The 19,831-nt window shown below is 46.5% G+C and overlaps 1 pseudogene; it reads left to right on the top strand.

The window, feature by feature from the left end:
- Window positions 1-232: 232 nt before the first annotated feature.
- Window positions 233-18,816, top strand: LOC118473042 (scarecrow-like protein 6; annotated as a pseudogene).
- The last annotated feature ends 1,015 nt before the right edge of the window (window positions 18,817-19,831 follow it).

Raw genomic sequence — 19,831 nt, 5'->3', positions numbered from 1 at the left:
TCTCCACGCGCAATCCTTTCCATCCCTTTCCTCATGGTCTCCGCCCTAATCCTCTCCCTCTTGGCCTCTCACTCTCCCGACTGCCTGGCCGCCTCCCTCTCTGTCCATGCCACACATGCTCTAACGCACCAACGATGAGGGGAGCGCCGCCCGTCCGTCGCAGATTGGGATCTCCCTCGCCCGCCCGACGACATGCTCTAATGCGGCGACGCAGCCGAAGTGACCCCACCGGATGGCCGGCACGCCGGCGCCGAAGCTGTCGTCTTTCCCTGGGCCTGTCGCCCAGGCGGGCGGCGGGTTCGCGTCCGCCTTGAAGCCCAAGGGGAGGCGGGTAACGACGAGGCGGCCGCTGCGGTGGACCATCTTGCCGAGGCGGCCAGACTTGCCGAGGCCGGCGACGCCTTCGACGCCCGCGAGATATTGGCGCGGCTCAATTATCGGCTCCCCGCCGTCCCCACGACCGGGACTCCGCTGCTCCTCTCAACCTTCTACTTCAAGGAGACCCTGCGCGTTGCGCTCTCCTCGACCGGCGAGGCCCTGGCGCCCCCGGTGGTGTCGACGTCGTACGACGTGGTCCTGAAGCTCGGCGCGTACAAGGCCTTCTCCGAGGTGTCCCCCGTGCTCCAGTTCACGCACCTCACCTGCGTGCAGGCGGTGCTGGATGAGCTCAGGGCCGCCGGCCGCATCCATGTGCTGGACCTGGACATCGGCATGGGCTAGGAGTGGTGTCGCTGATGCAGGAGCTGGCGCAGCGCTGCCCCGCGGCGACGCTCAAGGTGACTGCATTGGTGTCACCGGCGTCGCACCACTCGCTGGTGGTGTCACCGGCGTCGCACCACTCGCTGGAGCTGAACCTCATCCACGAGAACCTGTCGGGCTTCGTGATAGTCGCCTAGAGGGGGGGTGAATAGGGCGAAACTGAAATTTACAAATATAAACACAACTACAAGCCGGGTTAGCATTAGAAATATAATAGAGACCGCGAAAGAGGGCGCAAAAACAAATCGCAAGCGAATAATGAAGTGAGACACGAGGATTTGTTTTACCGAGGTTCGGTTCTCTCAAACCTACTCCCCGTTGAGGAGGCCACAAAGGCCGGGTCTCTTTCAACCCTTCCCTCTCTCAAACGATCCCGCGGATCGAGTGAGCTTTCTCTTCTCAAATCAAAAGCCGGGAACAAAAACTTCCCCGCAAGGGTCACCACACAATTGGTGCCTCTTGCCTTGATTACAATTGAGTGTTGATCACAAGAGCAAGTGAGAAAGAAAGAAAGCGATCCAAGCGCAAGAGCTCAAATGAACACGGCAAATCACTCTCACTAGTCACTTAGTGTTTGTATGGAATTGGAGAGGATTTGATCTCTTTGGGTGTGTCTAGAATTGAATGCCTAGCTCTTGTAAGTGGTTGAGAAGTGGAAGACTTGGATGCAATGAATGGTGGGGTGGTTGGGGTATTTATAGCCCCAACCACCAAACTTGACCGTTGGCAGGAGGCGTCTGCTCGATGGCGCACCGGACAGTCCGGTGCACACCGGACAGTCCGGTGCCCCTGCCACGTCATCACTGCCGTTGGATTCTGACCGTTGGAGCTTCTGACTTCTGGGCCCTCCTGGGTGTCCGGTGCACACCGGACATGTACTGTTTGATGTCCGGTGCACCGGTATGGGCATGTCTGACGTCTGCGCGCGCTGCGCGCGCATTAAATGCACCGCAGGGAGCCGTTGGCGCCGAAAAGAGCCGTTGCTCCGCTGGTACACCGGACAGTCCGGTGCACACCGGACAGTCCGGTGCACACCGGACAGTCCGGTGAATTTTAGCGGAGCGGCTGCCGCGCGAACCCGAGGCTGGCGAGTTCCGGAGACCGCGCTTCCTTGGAGCACCGGACATGTCCGGTGCACACCGGACAGTCCGGTGAATTATAGCGCGCCGGCTTCCGAGAATTCCCGAGAGCGAAGAGTTGGAGTTGGAGTCCTCTGGGCGCACCGGACACTGTCCGGTGCACACCGGACAGTCCGGTGCCTTCAGCGAGAGGTGCCTTCGGTTGCCTCGTTGCTCCTTTGTTGAATCCAAAACTTGGTCTTTATATTGGCTAAGTGTGAACCTTTTGCACCTGTATAACTTGAGTACTAGAGCAAACTAGTTAGTCCAATATTTGTGTTGGGCAATTCAACCACCAAAATTATTTAGGAACTAGGGTTAAGCCTAATTCCCTTTCAATCTCCCCCTTTTTGGTGATTGATGCCAACACAAACCAAAGCAAATTCAAAAGTGCATAATTGAACTAGTTTGCAAGATGTAAGTGCAAAGGTTGCTTGGAATTGAGCCAATATTAATACTTACAAGATATGCATGGATTGTTTCTTTCTTATATAATATTTTGGACCACGCTTGCACCACATGTTTTGTTTTTGCAAAATTCTTTTGTAAATTCTTTTCAAAGTTCTTTTGCAAATAGTCAATGGTAAATGAATAAGAGTTGCAAAGCATTTTCAAGATTTGAAATTTTCTCCCCCTGTTCCAAATGCCATTCCTTTGACTAAACAAAACTCCCCCTCAAATAAATTTTCCTCTTAGTGTTCAAGAGGGTTTTAAGATATTAAGTTTTGAAAATACTACTTGCTCCCCCTTTAGAACACAAAGAGATACCAAATTTGAAGTTTTCAATCAATTGAAAATCATATGTTAAAATTAGGGTGGTGGTGCGGTCCTTTTGCTTTGGGCTCATATTTTCTCCCCCTTTGGCATGAATCGCCAAAAACGGAATCATTAGAGCCCTTTGATGACTAGTTTCTCCCCTTTGGTAAATGAAACATAGTAGTGAGGATTATACCAAAGTTGGAGAGATGCTCGGAGTGACGGCGAAGGATGAGTAGTAGAGTGGAGTGGAAGCCTTTGTCTTCGCCGAATACTCCAATTCCCTTTCAATATACCTATGACTTGGTTTGAAATACACTTGAAAGCACATTAGTCATAGCATATATAAGAGAGACATGATCAAAGGTATATTTATGAGCAATGTGTGCAAGTTTAGCAAAAGAAATTCCTAGAATCAAGAATATTAAGCTCATGCCTAAGTCTGGTAAAAGTTTGTTCATCAAGTGGCTTGGTAAAGATATCGGCTAATTGATCTTTAGTATTGATGTATGAAATCTCGATATCCCCCTTTTGTTGGTGATCCCTAAGAAAATGATACCGAATGGCTATGTGTTTAGTGCGGCTGTGCTCGACGGGATTGTCGGCCATTTTGATTGCACTCTCATTATCACATAGCAAAGGGACTTTGGTTAATTTGTAACCGTAGTCCCGCAGGGTTTGCCTCATCCAAAGCAATTGCGCGCAACAATGGCCTGCGGCAATATACTCGGCTTCGGCGGTAGAAAGAGCGACCGAATTTTGTTTCTTTGAAGCCCAAGACACCAAGGATCTTCCCAAGAACTGGCAAGTCCCCGATGTGCTCTTCCTATTAATCTTACACCCTGCCCAATCGGCATCCGAATACCCAATTAAATCAAATGTGGATCCCCGAGGGTACCAAAGGCCAAACTTAGGAGTATGAGCTAAATATCTTAAGATTCGTTTCACGGCCGTAAGGTGTGATTCCTTAGGGTCGGCTTGGAATCTTGCACACATGCATACGGAAAGCATAATGTCCGGTCGAGATGCACATAAATAAAGCAATGAACCAATCATCGACCGGTATACCTTTTGATCCACGGACTTACCTCCCGTGTCGAGGTCGAGATGCCCATTTGTTCCCATGGGTGTCTTGATGGGCTTGGCATCCTTCATCCCAAACTTGCTTAGGATGTCTTGAGTGTACTTCGTTTGGCTGATGAAGGTGCCCTCTTGGAGTTGCTTCACTTGAAATCCTAAGAAATACTTCAACTCCCCCATCATAGACATCTCGAATTTCTGTGTCATGATCCTACTAAACTCTTCACATGTAGACTTGTTAGTAGACCCAAATATAATATCATCAACATAAATTTGGCATACAAACAAGTCATTTTCAAGAGTTTTAGTAAAGAGTGTAGGATCGGCTTTGCCGACTTTGAAGCCATTTGCAATCAGGAAATCTCTAAGGCATTCATACCATGCTCGTGGGGCTTGCTTGAGCCCATAAAGCGCCTTAGAGAGCCTATAAACATGATTAGGATACTCACTGTCTTCAAAGCCGGGAGGTTGCTCAACATAGACCTCTTCCTTGATTGGTCCGTTGAGGAAGGCACTTTTCACGTCCATTTGATAAAGCTTAAAGCCATGGTAAGTAGCATAGGCCAATAATATGCGAATAGATTCAAGCCTAGCTACGGGTGCATAGGTTTCAACAAAATCCAAACCTTCGACTTGTGAATACCCCTTGGCCACGAGTCGAGCTTTGTTCCTTGTCACCACACCATGCTCGTCTTGCTTGTTGCGGAAGACCCACTTGGTTCCTACAACATTTTGGTTAGGACGTGGAACTAAATGCCATACCTCGTTCCTCGTGAAGTTGTTGAGCTCCTCTTGCATCGCCATCACCCAATCCGCATCTTGGAGTGCTTCCTCTACCCTGTGTGGCTCAATAGAGGAAACAAAGGAGTAATGTTCACAAAAATGTGCAACCCGAGATCGAGTAGTTACCCCCTTATGAATGTCGCCGAGGATGGTGTCGACGGGGTGATCTCGTTGGATTGCTTGATGGACTCTTGGGTGTGGCGGCCTTGGTTCTTCTTCCTCCTTGTCTTCATCATTTGCATCTCCCCCTTGATCGTTGCCGTCATTTAGAGGTGGCTCATCTTCTTGATCTTCGTGTTCAACATCTTGAGCCTCATCCTCATCTTGTGTTGGTGGAGATGCTTGCGTGGAGGAGGATGGTTGATCTTGTGCATGTGGAGGCTCTTCGGTTTCCTTAGGACACACATCCCCAATGGACATGTTCCTTAGCGCTATGCATGGAGCCTGTTCTTCACCTATCTCATCAAGATCAACTTGCTCTACTTGAGAGCCGTTAGTCTCATCAAACACAACGTCACAAGAAACTTCAACAAGTCCTGAGGACTTGTTAAAGACTCTATATGCCCTTGTGTTTGAGTCATATCCTAGTAAAAAGCCTTCTACAGTTTTAGGTGCAAATTTAGATTTTCTACCTCTCCTAACAAGAATAAAGCATTTGCTACCAAAAACTCTGAAATATGAAACATTGGGCTTTTTACCGGTTAGGAGTTCATAGGATGTCTTCTTGAGGATTCGATGAAGATATAACCGATTGATGGCGTAGCAGGCGGTATTGACCGCCTCGGCCCAAAACCGGTCCGGTGTCTTGTACTCATCAAGCATGGTTCTTGCCATGTCCAATAGAGTTCGATTCTTCCTCTCCACTACACCATTTTGTTGTGGAGTGTAGGGAGAAGAGAACTCATGCTTGATGCCCTCCTCCTCAAGGAAGCCTTCAATTTGAGAGTTCTTGAACTCCGTCCCATTGTCGCTTCTAATTTTCTTGATCCTTAAGCCGAACTCATTTTGAGCCCGTCTCAAGAATCCCTTTAAGGTCTCTTGGGTTTGAGATTTGTCCTGCAAAAAGAACACCCAAGTGAAGCGAGAAAAATCATCCACAATAACTAGATAGTACTTACTCCCGCCGATGCTTATGTAAGCGATCGGGCCGAATAAATCCATGTGAAGGAGCTCCAGTGGCCTGTCACTTGTCATAATGTTCTTGTGTGGATGATGGGTGCCAACTTGCTTCCCGGCTTGGCATGCGCTACAAATCCTATCTTTCTCAAAATGAACATTGGTTAGTCCCAAAATGTGTTCTCCCTTTAGAAGTTTGTGAAGATTCTTCATTCCAACATGGGCTAGTCGACGGTGCCAGAGCCAACCCAAGTTAGTCTTAGCAACTAAGCAAGTGTCGAGTTCAGCTCTATCAAAATCTACCAAGTATAGCTGACCCTCTAACACTCCCTTAAATGCTATTGAATCATCACTTCTTCTAAAGACAGTCACACCTACATCAGTAAATAGACAGTTGTAGCCCATTTGACACAATTGGGATACGGAAAGCAAATTGTAATCTAATGAATCAACAAGAAAAACATTTGAAATGGAATGGTCAGGAGATATAGCAATTTTACCCAAACCTTTGACCAAACCTTGATTTCCATCCCCGAATGTGATCGCTCGTTGGGGATCTTGGTTTTTCTCATATGAGGAGAACATCCATTTCTCCCCTGTCATGTGGTTTGTGCACCCGCTGTCGAGTATCCAACTTGAGCCCCCGGATGCATAAACCTACAAAACAAATTTAGTTCTTGACTTTAGGTACCCAAACTGTTTTCGGTCCTTTGGCATTAGAAACAAGAACTTTGGGTACCCAAACACAAGTCTTTGACCCCTTGTGTTTGCCCCCAACAAACTTGGCAACGACCTTGCCGGATTTGTTAGTCAAAACATAGGATGCATCAAAAGTCTTAAATGAAATGCTATGTTCATTTGATGCATTAGGAATTCTCTTCTTAGGCAACTTAGCACGGGTTGGTTGCCTAGAACTAGATGTCTCACCCTTATACATAAAAGCATAGTTAGGGCCAGAGTGAGACTTCCTAGAATGAATTTTCCTAATTTTGCTCTCAGGATAGCCGGCAGGGTATAAAATGTAACCCTCGTTATCCTGAGGCATGGGAGCCTTGCCCTTGACAAAAATAGATAAGTTCTTTGGAGGGGCATTAAGTTTGACATTGTCTCCCCTTTGGAAGCCAATACCATCCTTGATGCCAGGGCGTCTCCCATTATAAAGCATGCTACGAGCAAATTTAAATTTCTCATTCTCTAGGTTGTGCTCGGCAATTTTAGCATCTAGTTTTGCTATATGATCATTTTGTTGTTTAATTAAAGCCATATGATCATGAATAGCATCAATATCAACATTTCTACATCTAGTACAAATAGTGACATGCTCAATGGTAGATGTAGACGGTTTGCAAGAATTAAGTTCAACAATCTTAGCACGAAGTATATCATTCTTATCTCTAAGATCGGCAATTGTAACTTTGCAAACATCAAAATCTTTAACCTTAGCAATCAAATTTTCATTCTCTAATCTAAGGCTAGCAAGAGAAATGTTTAATTCATCAATCCTAGCAAGCAAATCATCATTATTATCTCTAGGATTGGGAATTGAAACATTACAAACATGAGAATCAACCTTAGCATTTAAACTAGCATTTTCATTTCTAAGGTTGTCAATCATCTCACGGCACGTGCTTAGCTCACTAGACAATTTTTCACATTTTTCAACTTGTAGAGCGTAAGCATTTTTAACCCTAACATGTTTTTTATTTTCCTTGATTAGGAAGTCCTCTTGGGAGTCCAAGAGATCATCCTTCTCATGGATGGCACTAATTAGTTCATTTAATTTTTCTTTTTGTTCCATGTTAAGGTTGGCAAAAAGAGTATGCAAATTATCCTCCTCATCACTAGCATGGTCATCACTAGACGATTCATATTTAGTGGAGGAGTTGGATTTAACCTTCTTCCTTTTGCCGTCCTTTGCCATGAGGCACTTGTGGCCGACGTTGGGGAAGAGAAGTCCCTTGGTGACGGCGATGTTGGCGGCGTCCTCGTCGTCGGAGGAGTCGCTTGAGCTTTCGTCGGAGTCCCACTCCCGACAAACATGGGCATCGCCGCCCTTCTTCTTGTAATACTTCTTCTTTTCTCTCCTCTTTCCCTTCTTGTCGTCGCCCCTGTCACTGTCACTAGACATAGGACATTTTGCAATAAAATGACCGGGCTTACCACATTTGTAGCATACTTTCTTGGAGCGGGATTTGTAGTCCTTCCCCCTCCGTTGCTTGAGGATTTGGCGAAAGCTTTTGATGATTAAAGCCATCTCCTCATTGTCGAGCTTGGAGGGATCAATTGGTTGTCTACTTGGTGTAGACTCCTCCTTCTTTTCCTCCGTTGCCTTGAATGCCACCGGTTGCGCCTCGGATGTGGAAGGCTCGTCAAGCTCGTTAATCTTCTTGGAGCCCTTAATCATGCATTCAAAGCTTACAAAATTCCCGATAACTTCCTCGGGGGTCATTTGAGTATATCTAGGATTACCACGAATTAATTGAACTTGTGTGGGGTTAAGGAAAATAAGAGCTCTTAAAATAACCTTAACCACTTCGTGGTCATCCCACTTTTTGCTCCCGAGGTTGCGCACTTGATTCACCAAGGTCTTGAGCCGGTTGTACATATCTTGTGGCTCCTCCCCTGGGCGAAGACGAAAGCGACCGAGCTCCCCCTCGATCGTTTCACGCTTGGTGATTTTGGTGAGTTCATCACCCTCGTGCGCGGTCTTGAGTAGGTCCCAAATCTCTTTTGCGCTTTTCAACCCTTGCACCTTGTTATATTCCTCCCTGCTTAGAGAGGCGAGGAGTATTGTTGTAGCTTGAGAGTTGAAGTGCTCGATTTGGGCCACTTCATCCGTGTCATAGTCTTCATCCCCTACGGATGGTACCTGTACACCAAACTCAACAACATCCCATATACTTTTGTGGAGTGAGGTTAGATGAAATCGCATTAAATCACTCCACATTGCATAATCTTCACCATTAAAAGTTGGTGGTTTGCCTAATGGGACGGAAAGTAAAGGTGTATGTTTAGAAATGCGGGGGTAGCGTAGGGGGATCTTACTATACTTCTTGCGCTCTTGGCGCTTAGAAGTGACGGATGCCGCGTCGGAGCCGGAGGTAGATGTTGATGAAGTGTCGGTCTCGTAATAGACCACTTTCCTCATCCTCTTGTGCTTGTCCCCACTCCGATGCGGCTTGTGAGAAGAGGATTTTTCTTTCTTTTCCTTGTGATGCGAAGAAGATTTCTCCTTCCCTTTGGAGGAATCCTTCTTCTTTTCTTCGCGGTGCGAAGAAAGTCTTTTCTCCTTTCCTTTGGAGGAGACCTTCCTCTTCTCCTTCCTCTTGGTGTGGGACTCTTCCGACGAAGTGCTCCCTTGGCTTGTAGTGGGCTTGTCGCCGGTCTCCATCTCCTTCTTGGCGTGATCTCCCGACATCACTTCGAGCGGTTAGGCTCTAATGAAGCACCGGGCTCTGATACCAATTGATAGTCGCCTAGAGGGGGGGTGAATAGGGCGAAACTGAAATTTACAAATATAAACACAACTACAAGCCGGGTTAGCGTTAGAAATATAATAGAGACCGCGAAAGAGGGCGCAAAAACAAATCGCAAGCGAATAATGAAGTGAGACACGAGGATTTGTTTTACCGAGGTTCGGTTCTCTCAAACCTACTCCCCGTTGAGGAGGCCACAAAGGCCGGGTCTCTTTCAACCCTTCCCTCTCTCAAACGATCCCGCGGATCGAGTGAGCTTTCTCTTCTCAAATCAAAAGCCGGGAACAAAAACTTCCCCGCAAGGGTCACCACACAATTGGTGCCTCTTGCCTTGATTACAATTGAGTGTTGATCACAAGAGCAAGTGAGAAAGAAAGAAAGCGATCCAAGCGCAAGAGCTCAAATGAACACGGCAAATCACTCTCACTAGTCACTTAGTGTTTGTATGGAATTGGAGAGGATTTGATCTCTTTGGGTGTGTCTAGAATTGAATGCCTAGCTCTTGTAAGTGGTTGAGAAGTGGAAGACTTGGATGCAATGAATGGTGGGGTGGTTGGGGTATTTATAGCCCCAACCACCAAACTTGACCGTTGGCAGGAGGCGTCTGCTCGATGGCGCACCGGACAGTCCGGTGCACACCGGACAGTCCGGTGCCCCTGCCACGTCATCACTGCCGTTGGATTCTGACCGTTGGAGCTTCTGACTTCTGGGCCCTCCTGGGTGTCCGGTGCACACCGGACATGTACTGTTTGATGTCCGGTGCACCGGTATGGGCATGTCTGACGTCTGCGCGCGCTGCGCGCGCATTAAATGCACCGCAGGGAGCCGTTGGCGCCGAAAAGAGCTGTTGCTCCGCTGGTACACCGGACAGTCCGGTGCACACCGGACAGTCCGGTGAATTTTAGCGGAGCGGCTGCCGCGCGAACCCGAGGCTGGCGAGTTCCGGAGACCGCGCTTCCTTGGAGCACCGGACATGTCCGGTGCACACCGGACAGTCCGGTGAATTATAGCGCGCCGGCTTCCGAGAATTCCCGAGAGCGAAGAGTTGGAGTTGGAGTCCTCTGGGCGCACCGGACACTGTCCGGTGCACACCGGACAGTCCGGTGCCTTCAGCCAGAGGTGCCTTCGGTTGCCTCGTTGCTCCTTTGTTGAATCCAAAACTTGGTCTTTATATTGGCTAAGTGTGAACCTTTTGCACCTGTATAACTTGAGTACTAGAGCAAACTAGTTAGTCCAATATTTGTGTTGGGCAATTCAACCACCAAAATTATTTAGGAACTAGGGTTAAGCCTAATTCCCTTTCAATCTCCCCCTTTTTGGTGATTGATGCCAACACAAACCAAAGCAAATTCAAAAGTGCATAATTGAACTAGTTTGCAAGATGTAAGTGCAAAGGTTGCTTGGAATTGAGCCAATATTAATACTTACAAGATATGCATGGATTGTTTCTTTCTTATATAATATTTTGGACCACGCTTGCACCACATGTTTTGTTTTTGCAAAATTCTTTTGTAAATTCTTTTCAAAGTTCTTTTGCAAATAGTCAATGGTAAATGAATAAGAGTTGCAAAGCATTTTCAAGATTTGAAATTTTCTCCCCCTGTTCCAAATGCCATTCCTTTGACTAAACAAAACTCCCCCTCAAATAAATTTTCCTCTTAGTGTTCAAGAGGGTTTTAAGATATTAAGTTTTGAAAATACTACTTGCTCCCCCTTTAGAACACAAAGAGATACCAAATTTGAAGTTTTCAATCAATTGAAAATCATATGTTAAAATTAGGGTGGTGGTGCGGTCCTTTTGCTTTGGGCTCATATTTTCTCCCCCTTTGGCATGAATCGCCAAAAACGGAATCATTAGAGCCCTTTGATGACTAGTTTCTCCCCTTTGGTAAATGAAACATAGTAGTGAGGATTATACCAAAGTTGGAGAGATGCTCGGAGTGACGGCGAAGGATGAGTAGTAGAGTGGAGTGGAAGCCTTTGTCTTCGCCGAATACTCCAATTCCCTTTCAATATACCTATGACTTGGTTTGAAATACACTTGAAAGCACATTAGTCATAGCATATATAAGAGAGACATGATCAAAGGTATATTTATGAGCAATGTGTGCAAGTTTAGCAAAAGAAATTCCTAGAATCAAGAATATTAAGCTCATGCCTAAGTCTGGTAAAAGTTTGTTCATCAAGTGGCTTGGTAAAGATATCGGCTAATTGATCTTTAGTATTGATGTATGAAATCTCGATATCCCCCTTTTGTTGGTGATCCCTAAGAAAATGATACCGAATGGCTATGTGTTTAGTGCGGCTGTGCTCGACGGGATTGTCGGCCATTTTGATTGCACTCTCATTATCACATAGCAAAGGGACTTTGGTTAATTTGTAACCGTAGTCCCGCAGGGTTTGCCTCATCCAAAGCAATTGCGCGCAACAATGGCCTGCGGCAATATACTCGGCTTCGGCGGTAGAAAGAGCGACCGAATTTTGTTTCTTTGAAGCCCAAGACACCAAGGATCTTCCCAAGAACTGGCAAGTCCCCGATGTGCTCTTCCTATTAATCTTACACCCTGCCCAATCGGCATCCGAATACCCAATTAAATCAAATGTGGATCCCCGAGGGTACCAAAGGCCAAACTTAGGAGTATGAGCTAAATATCTTAAGATTCGTTTCACGGCCGTAAGGTGTGATTCCTTAGGGTCGGCTTGGAATCTTGCACACATGCATACGGAAAGCATAATGTCCGGTCGAGATGCACATAAATAAAGCAATGAACCAATCATCGACCGGTATACCTTTTGATCCACGGACTTACCTCCCGTGTCGAGGTCGAGATGCCCATTTGTTCCCATGGGTGTCTTGATGGGCTTGGCATCCTTCATCCCAAACTTGCTTAGGATGTCTTGAGTGTACTTCGTTTGGCTGATGAAGGTGCCCTCTTGGAGTTGCTTCACTTGAAATCCTAAGAAATACTTCAACTCCCCCATCATAGACATCTCGAATTTCTGTGTCATGATCCTACTAAACTCTTCACATGTAGACTTGTTAGTAGACCCAAATATAATATCATCAACATAAATTTGGCATACAAACAAGTCATTTTCAAGAGTTTTAGTAAAGAGTGTAGGATCGGCTTTGCCGACTTTGAAGCCATTTGCAATCAGGAAATCTCTAAGGCATTCATACCATGCTCGTGGGGCTTGCTTGAGCCCATAAAGCGCCTTAGAGAGCCTATAAACATGATTAGGATACTCACTGTCTTCAAAGCCGGGAGGTTGCTCAACATAGACCTCTTCCTTGATTGGTCCGTTGAGGAAGGCACTTTTCACGTCCATTTGATAAAGCTTAAAGCCATGGTAAGTAGCATAGGCCAATAATATGCGAATAGATTCAAGCCTAGCTACGGGTGCATAGGTTTCAACAAAATCCAAACCTTCGACTTGTGAATACCCCTTGGCCACGAGTCGAGCTTTGTTCCTTGTCACCACACCATGCTCGTCTTGCTTGTTGCGGAAGACCCACTTGGTTCCTACAACATTTTGGTTAGGACGTGGAACTAAATGCCATACCTCGTTCCTCGTGAAGTTGTTGAGCTCCTCTTGCATCGCCATCACCCAATCCGCATCTTGGAGTGCTTCCTCTACCCTGTGTGGCTCAATAGAGGAAACAAAGGAGTAATGTTCACAAAAATGTGCAACCCGAGATCGAGTAGTTACCCCCTTATGAATGTCGCCGAGGATGGTGTCGACGGGGTGATCTCGTTGGATTGCTTGATGGACTCTTGGGTGTGGCGGCCTTGGTTCTTCTTCCTCCTTGTCTTCATCATTTGCATCTCCCCCTTGATCGTTGCCGTCATTTAGAGGTGGCTCATCTTCTTGATCTTCGTGTTCAACATCTTGAGCCTCATCCTCATCTTGTGTTGGTGGAGATGCTTGCGTGGAGGAGGATGGTTGATCTTGTGCATGTGGAGGCTCTTCGGTTTCCTTAGGACACACATCCCCAATGGACATGTTCCTTAGCGCTATGCATGGAGCCTGTTCTTCACCTATCTCATCAAGATCAACTTGCTCTACTTGAGAGCCGTTAGTCTCATCAAACACAACGTCACAAGAAACTTCAACAAGTCCTGAGGACTTGTTAAAGACTCTATATGCCCTTGTGTTTGAGTCATATCCTAGTAAAAAGCCTTCTACAGTTTTAGGTGCAAATTTAGATTTTCTACCTCTCTTAACAAGAATAAAGCATTTGCTACCAAAAACTCTGAAATATGAAACATTGGGCTTTTTACCGGTTAGGAGTTCATAGGATGTCTTCTTGAGGATTCGATGAAGATATAACCGATTGATGGCGTAGCAGGCGGTATTGACCGCCTCAGCCCAAAACCGGTCCGGTGTCTTGTACTCATCAAGCATGGTTCTTGCCATGTCCAATAGAGTTCGATTCTTCCTCTCCACTACACCATTTTGTTGTGGAGTGTAGGGAGAAGAGAACTCATGCTTGATGCCCTCCTCCTCAAGGAAGCCTTCAATTTGAGAGTTCTTGAACTCCGTCCCATTGTCGCTTCTAATTTTCTTGATCCTTAAGCCGAACTCATTTTGAGCCCGTCTCAAGAATCCCTTTAAGGTCTCTTGGGTTTGAGATTTGTCCTGCAAAAAGAACACCCAAGTGAAGCGAGAAAAATCATCCACAATAACTAGACAGTACTTACTCCCGCCGATGCTTATGTAAGCGATCGGGCCGAATAAATCCATGTGAAGGAGCTCCAGTGGCCTGTCACTTGTCATAATGTTCTTGTGTGGATGATGGGTGCCAACTTGCTTCCCGGCTTGGCATGCGCTACAAATCCTGTCTTTCTCAAAATGAACATTGGTTAGTCCCAAAATGTGTTCTCCCTTTAGAAGTTTGTGAAGATTCTTCATTCCAACATGGGCTAGTCGACGGTGCCAGAGCCAACCCAAGTTAGTCTTAGCAACTAAGCAAGTGTCGAGTTCAGCTCTATCAAAATCTACCAAGTATAGCTGACCCTCTAACACTCCCTTAAATGCTATTGAATCATCACTTCTTCTAAAGACAGTCACACCTACATCAGTAAATAGACAGTTGTAGCCTATTTGACACAATTGGGATACGGAAAGCAAATTGTAATCTAATGAATCAACAAGAAAAACATTTGAAATGGAATGGTCAGGAGATATAGCAATTTTACCCAAACCTTTGACCAAACCTTGATTTCCATCCCCGAATGTGATCGCTCGTTGGGGATCTTGGTTTTTCTCATATGAGGAGAACATCCTTTTCTCCCCTGTCATGTGGTTTGTGCACCCGCTGTCGAGTATCCAACTTGAGCCCCTGGATGCATAAACCTACAAAACAAATTTAGTTCTTGACTTTAGGTACCCAAACTGTTTTGGGTCCTTTGGCATTAGAAACAAGAACTTTGGGTACCCAAACACAAGTCTTTGACCCCTTGTGTTTGCCCCCAACAAACTTGGCAACGACCTTGCCGGATTTGTTAGTCAAAACATAGGATGCATCAAAAGTCTTAAATGAAATGCTATGTTCATTTGATGCATTAGGAATTCTCTTCTTAGGCAACTTAGCACGGGTTGGTTGCCTAGAACTAGATGTCTCACCCTTATACATAAAAGCATAGTTAGGGCCAGAGTGAGACTTCCTAGAATGAATTTTCCTAATTTTGCTCTCAGGATAGCCGGCAGGGTATAAAATGTAACCCTCGTTATCCTGAGGCATGGGAGCCTTGCCCTTGACAAAAATAGATAAGTTCTTTGGAGGGGCATTAAGTTTGACATTGTCTCCCCTTTGGAAGCCAATACCATCCTTGATGCCAAGGCGTCTCCCATTATAAAGCATGCTACGAGCAAATTTAAATTTCTCATTCTCTAGGTTGTGCTCGGCAATTTTAGCATCCAGTTTTGCTATATGATCATTTTGTTGTTTAATTAAAGCCATATGATCATGAATAGCATCAATATCAACATTTCTACATCTAGTACAAATAGTGACATGCTCAATGGTAGATGTAGACGGTTTGCAAGAATTAAGTTCAACAATCTTAGCACGAAGTATATCATTCTTATCTCTAAGATCGGCAATTGTAACTTTGCAAACATCAAAATCTTTAACCTTAGCAATCAAATTTTCATTCTCTAATCTAAGGCTAGCAAGAGAAATGTTTAATTCATCAATCCTAGCAAGCAAATCATCATTATTATCTCTAGGATTGGGAATTGAAACATTACAAACATGAGAATCAACCTTAGCATTTAAACTAGCATTTTCATTTCTAAGGTTGTCAATCATCTCACGGCACGTGCTTAGCTCACTAGACAATTTTTCACATTTTTCAACTTGTAGAGCGTAAGCATTTTTAACCCTAACATGTTTTTTATTTTCCTTGATTAGGAAGTCCTCTTGGGAGTCCAAGAGATCATCCTTCTCATGGATGGCACTAATTAGTTCATTTAATTTTTCTTTTTGTTCCATGTTAAGGTTGGCAAAAAGAGTATGCAAATTATCCTCCTCATCACTAGCATGGTCATCACTAGACGATTCATATTTAGTGGAGGAGTTGGATTTAACCTTCTTCCTTTTGCCGTCCTTTGCCATGAGGCACTTGTGGCCGACGTTGGGGAAGAGAAGTCCCTTGGTGACGGCGATGTTGGCGGCGTCCTCGTCGTCGGAGGAGTCGCTTGAGCTTTCGTCGGAGTCCCACTCCCGACAAACATGGGCATCACTGCCCTTCTTCTTGTAATACTTCTTCTTTTCTCTCCTCTTTCCCTTCTTGTCGTCGCCCCTGTCACTGTCACTAGACATAGGACATTTTGCAATAAAATGACCGGGCTTACCACATTTGTAGCATACTTTCTTGGAGCGGGATTTGTAGTCCTTCCCCCTCCGTTGCTTGAGGATTTGGCGAAAGCTTTTGATGATTAAAGCCATCTCCTCATTGTCGAGCTTGGAGGGATCAATTGGTTGTCTACTTGGTGTAGACTCCTCCTTCTTTTCCTCCGTTGCCTTGAATGCCACCGGTTGCGCCTCGGATGTGGAAGGCTCGTCAAGCTCGTTAATCTTCTTGGAGCCCTTAATCATGCATTCAAAGCTTACAAAATTCCCGATAACTTCCTCGGGGGTCATTTGAGTATATCTAGGATTACCACGAATTAATTGAACTTGTGTGGGGTTAAGGAAAATAAGAGCTCTTAAAATAACCTTAACCACTTCGTGGTCATCCCACTTTTTGCTCCCGAGGTTGCACACTTGATTCACCAAGGTCTTGAGCCGGTTGTACATATCTTGTGGCTCCTCCCCTGGGCGAAGACGAAAGCGACCGAGCTCCCCCTCGATCGTTTCACGCTTGGTGATTTTGGTGAGTTCATCACCCTCGTGCGCGGTCTTGAGTAGGTCCCAAATCTCTTTTGCGCTTTTCAACCCTTGCACCTTGTTATATTCCTCCCTGCTTAGAGAGGCGAGGAGTATTGTTGTAGCTTGAGAGTTGAAGTGCTCGATTTGGGCCACTTCATCCGTGTCATAGTCTTCATCCCCTACGGATGGTACCTGTACACCAAACTCAACAACATCCCATATACTTTTGTGGAGTGAGGTTAGATGAAATCGCATTAAATCACTCCACATTGCATAATCTTCACCATTAAAAGTTGGTGGTTTGCCTAATGGGACGGAAAGTAAAGGTGTATGTTTAGAAATGCGGGGGTAGCGTAGGGGGATCTTACTATACTTCTTGCGCTCTTGGCGCTTAGAAGTGACGGATGCCGCGTCGGAGCCGGAGGTAGATGTTGATGAAGTGTCGGTCTCGTAATAGACCACTTTCCTCATCCTCTTGTGCTTGTCCCCACTCCGATGCGGCTTGTGAGAAGAGGATTTTTCTTTCTTTTCCTTGTGATGCGAAGAAGATTTCTCCTTCCCTTTGGAGGAATCCTTCTTCTTTTCTTCGCGGTGCGAAGAAAGTCTTTTCTCCTTTCCTTTGGAGGAGACCTTCCTCTTCTCCTTCCTCTTGGTGTGGGACTCTTCCGACGAAGTGCTCCCTTGGCTTGTAGTGGGCTTGTCGCCGGTCTCCATCTCCTTCTTGGCGTGATCTCCCGACATCACTTCGAGCGGTTAGGCTCTAATGAAGCACCGGGCTCTGATACCAATTGATAGTCGTCTAGAGGGGGGGTGAATAGGGCGAAACTGAAATTTACAAATATAAACACAACTACAAGCCGGGTTAGCGTTAGAAATATAATAGAGACCGCGAAAGAGGGCACAAAAACAAATCGCAAGCGAATAATGAAGTGAGACACGAGGATTTGTTTTACCGAGGTTCGGTTCTCTCAAACCTACTCCCCGTTGAGGAGGCCACAAAGGCCGGGTCTCTTTCAACCCTTCCCTCTCTCAAACGATCCCGCGGATCGAGTGAGCTTTCTCTTCTCAAATCAAAAGCCGGGAACAAAAACTTCCCCGCAAGGGTCACCACACAATTGGTGCCTCTTGCCTTGATTACAATTGAGTGTTGATCACAAGAGCAAGTGAGAAAGAAAGAAAGCGATCCAAGCGCAAGAGCTCAAATGAACACGGCAAATCACTCTCACTAGTCACTTAGTGTTTGTATGGAATTGGAGAGGATTTGATCTCTTTGGGTGTGTCTAGAATTGAATGCCTAGCTCTTGTAAGTGGTTGAGAAGTGGAAGACTTGGATGCAATGAATGGTGGGGTGGTTGGGGTATTTATAGCCCCAACCACCAAACTTGACCGTTGGCAGGAGGCGTCTGCTCGATGGCGCACCGGACAGTCCGGTGCACACCGGACAGTCCGGTGCCCCTGCCACGTCATCACTGCCGTTGGATTCTGACCGTTGGAGCTTCTGACTTCTGGGCCCTCCTGGGTGTCCGGTGCACACCGGACATGTACTGTTTGATGTCCGGTGCACCGGTATGGGCATGTCTGACGTCTGCGCGCGCTGCGCGCGCATTAAATGCACCGCAGGGAGTCGTTGGCGCCGAAAAGAGTCGTTGCTCCGCTGGTACACCGGACAGTCCGGTGCACATCGGACAGTCCGGTGAATTTTAGCGGAGCGGCTGCCGCGCGAACCCGAGGCTGGCGAGTTCCGGAGACCGCGCTTCCTTGGAGCACCGGACATGTCCGGTGCACACCGGACAGTCCGGTGAATTATAGCGCGCCGGCTTCCGAGAATTCCCGAGAGCGAAGAGTTGGAGTTGGAGTCCTCTGGGCGCACCGGACACTGTCCGGTGCACACCGGACAGTCCGGTGCCTTCAGCCAGAGGTGCCTTCGGTTGCCTCGTTGCTCCTTTGTTGAATCCAAAACTTGGTCTTTATATTGGCTAAGTGTGAACCTTTTGCACCTGTATAACTTGAGTACTAGAGCAAACTAGTTAGTCCAATATTTGTGTTGGGCAATTCAACCACCAAAATTATTTAGGAACTAGGGTTAAGCCTAATTCCCTTTCACTTCGCCCGCGAGCTCGGCGTGTTCCTCCAGTTCATGGCGTACAACGTGGACGCCCTGGACCCCGCGGAGCTGGTGACCATCAACAGCGGCGACGCCGTGACCGTCCACCTCCGCGTGGGGTCGGCCTACGTGACAGCAATGTCGACCGTGCTCCGCCTTGTGAAGCGGCTCGGCGTCAAGGTGGTGGTGTCTGTGGACCACGGCTGCGACCTCTCTGCACCTGGCGGCGAGATATATACAAGTTAGGACTAGGACGCTCCGGTTGCTTAGCCTCCTAAGCAAGCTGTGGCCGCGGGTGGCTTCAGCGAGGCTCTGAATCTACCTGTCCATTATCTCCCCCCACTCCCTCCCCCGTTAATTGTTCCAGTATCATCAGTCAGCTGTTCGCTAATGCTCCAGGCTGACATAAGTGTTTACGACCATTATCTTGTTCCATCAGATGCTGCTGGTACAAAAAAAAGAAGAAGAAGCTAGGATCATTCGCACCGCTAGGATGAAAGTTCTAATCCCTTGGGGTTACTGGATCCGTCCAATTTTTTTGCTTAAGTGAACTAGAGTACCTTTTGTTAAGTTGTATGATCTCACAAAAAGAGAGAAATAAGCTAGACTTGTGCAGTTACAGTGTGTTTGGATTGCAGGTTTGGTCGCTTCTGGAGCCATCCGAACCTGTATCCGATCCTCCGTTGATATTTGGTTTGCATCATAGAAGGATGTCATCCATCATCACCTTGTTTTGTTTGTAAGCCAATATATAGGATCAATCCATTCCATATGAAATCACCGGATGGACCGCTGCCGGATCAAGTCATGCTGAATCAGCCTATCTGTGAAACCAAACGCCCTGTTAACGGACCCTCTGGCTTGGTGTGTGCACTGCACTGCACCCACCGTGAAGCTCAAAAGTGGGCGCATTACAGGCGAAGCAAAGTTGCTAAACCAAGCAAACTATGGGTTTTAGCAAGGATGGTTCAGGTTCAGGTCCCACCGTCCCAAGTGTCCAGCCCTTCCCCCTCAAAAAAAAGCACTTAGGCTTTCCGCACTGAAGAACTTCAACCGGTACGCTATACATATAGAGTTGAATATACAGTTGAAGACTGCTGCAGCGGTCAACTGTCTGATCTACTGTAAACTCTATGAGGAAATCGGAAACGCTACTTCCAGAGTAGTGTAACTCCGATTGGAAAACTGTTGCAGAGTACGGATAGCCTGATCAGTTAGACTGTCGGCTGCGGAGTTCAACTGTTGCAGAGTTAGAAAGAAA

Source organism: Zea mays, chromosome 7, assembly GCF_902167145.1.
Source record: "Zea mays cultivar B73 chromosome 7, Zm-B73-REFERENCE-NAM-5.0, whole genome shotgun sequence".
Lineage (NCBI taxonomy): Eukaryota > Viridiplantae > Streptophyta > Magnoliopsida > Poales > Poaceae > Zea > Zea mays.
The sequence above is the reverse complement of the archived record's forward strand: the minus strand, read 5'-3'. Positions and strand labels throughout refer to the sequence as shown.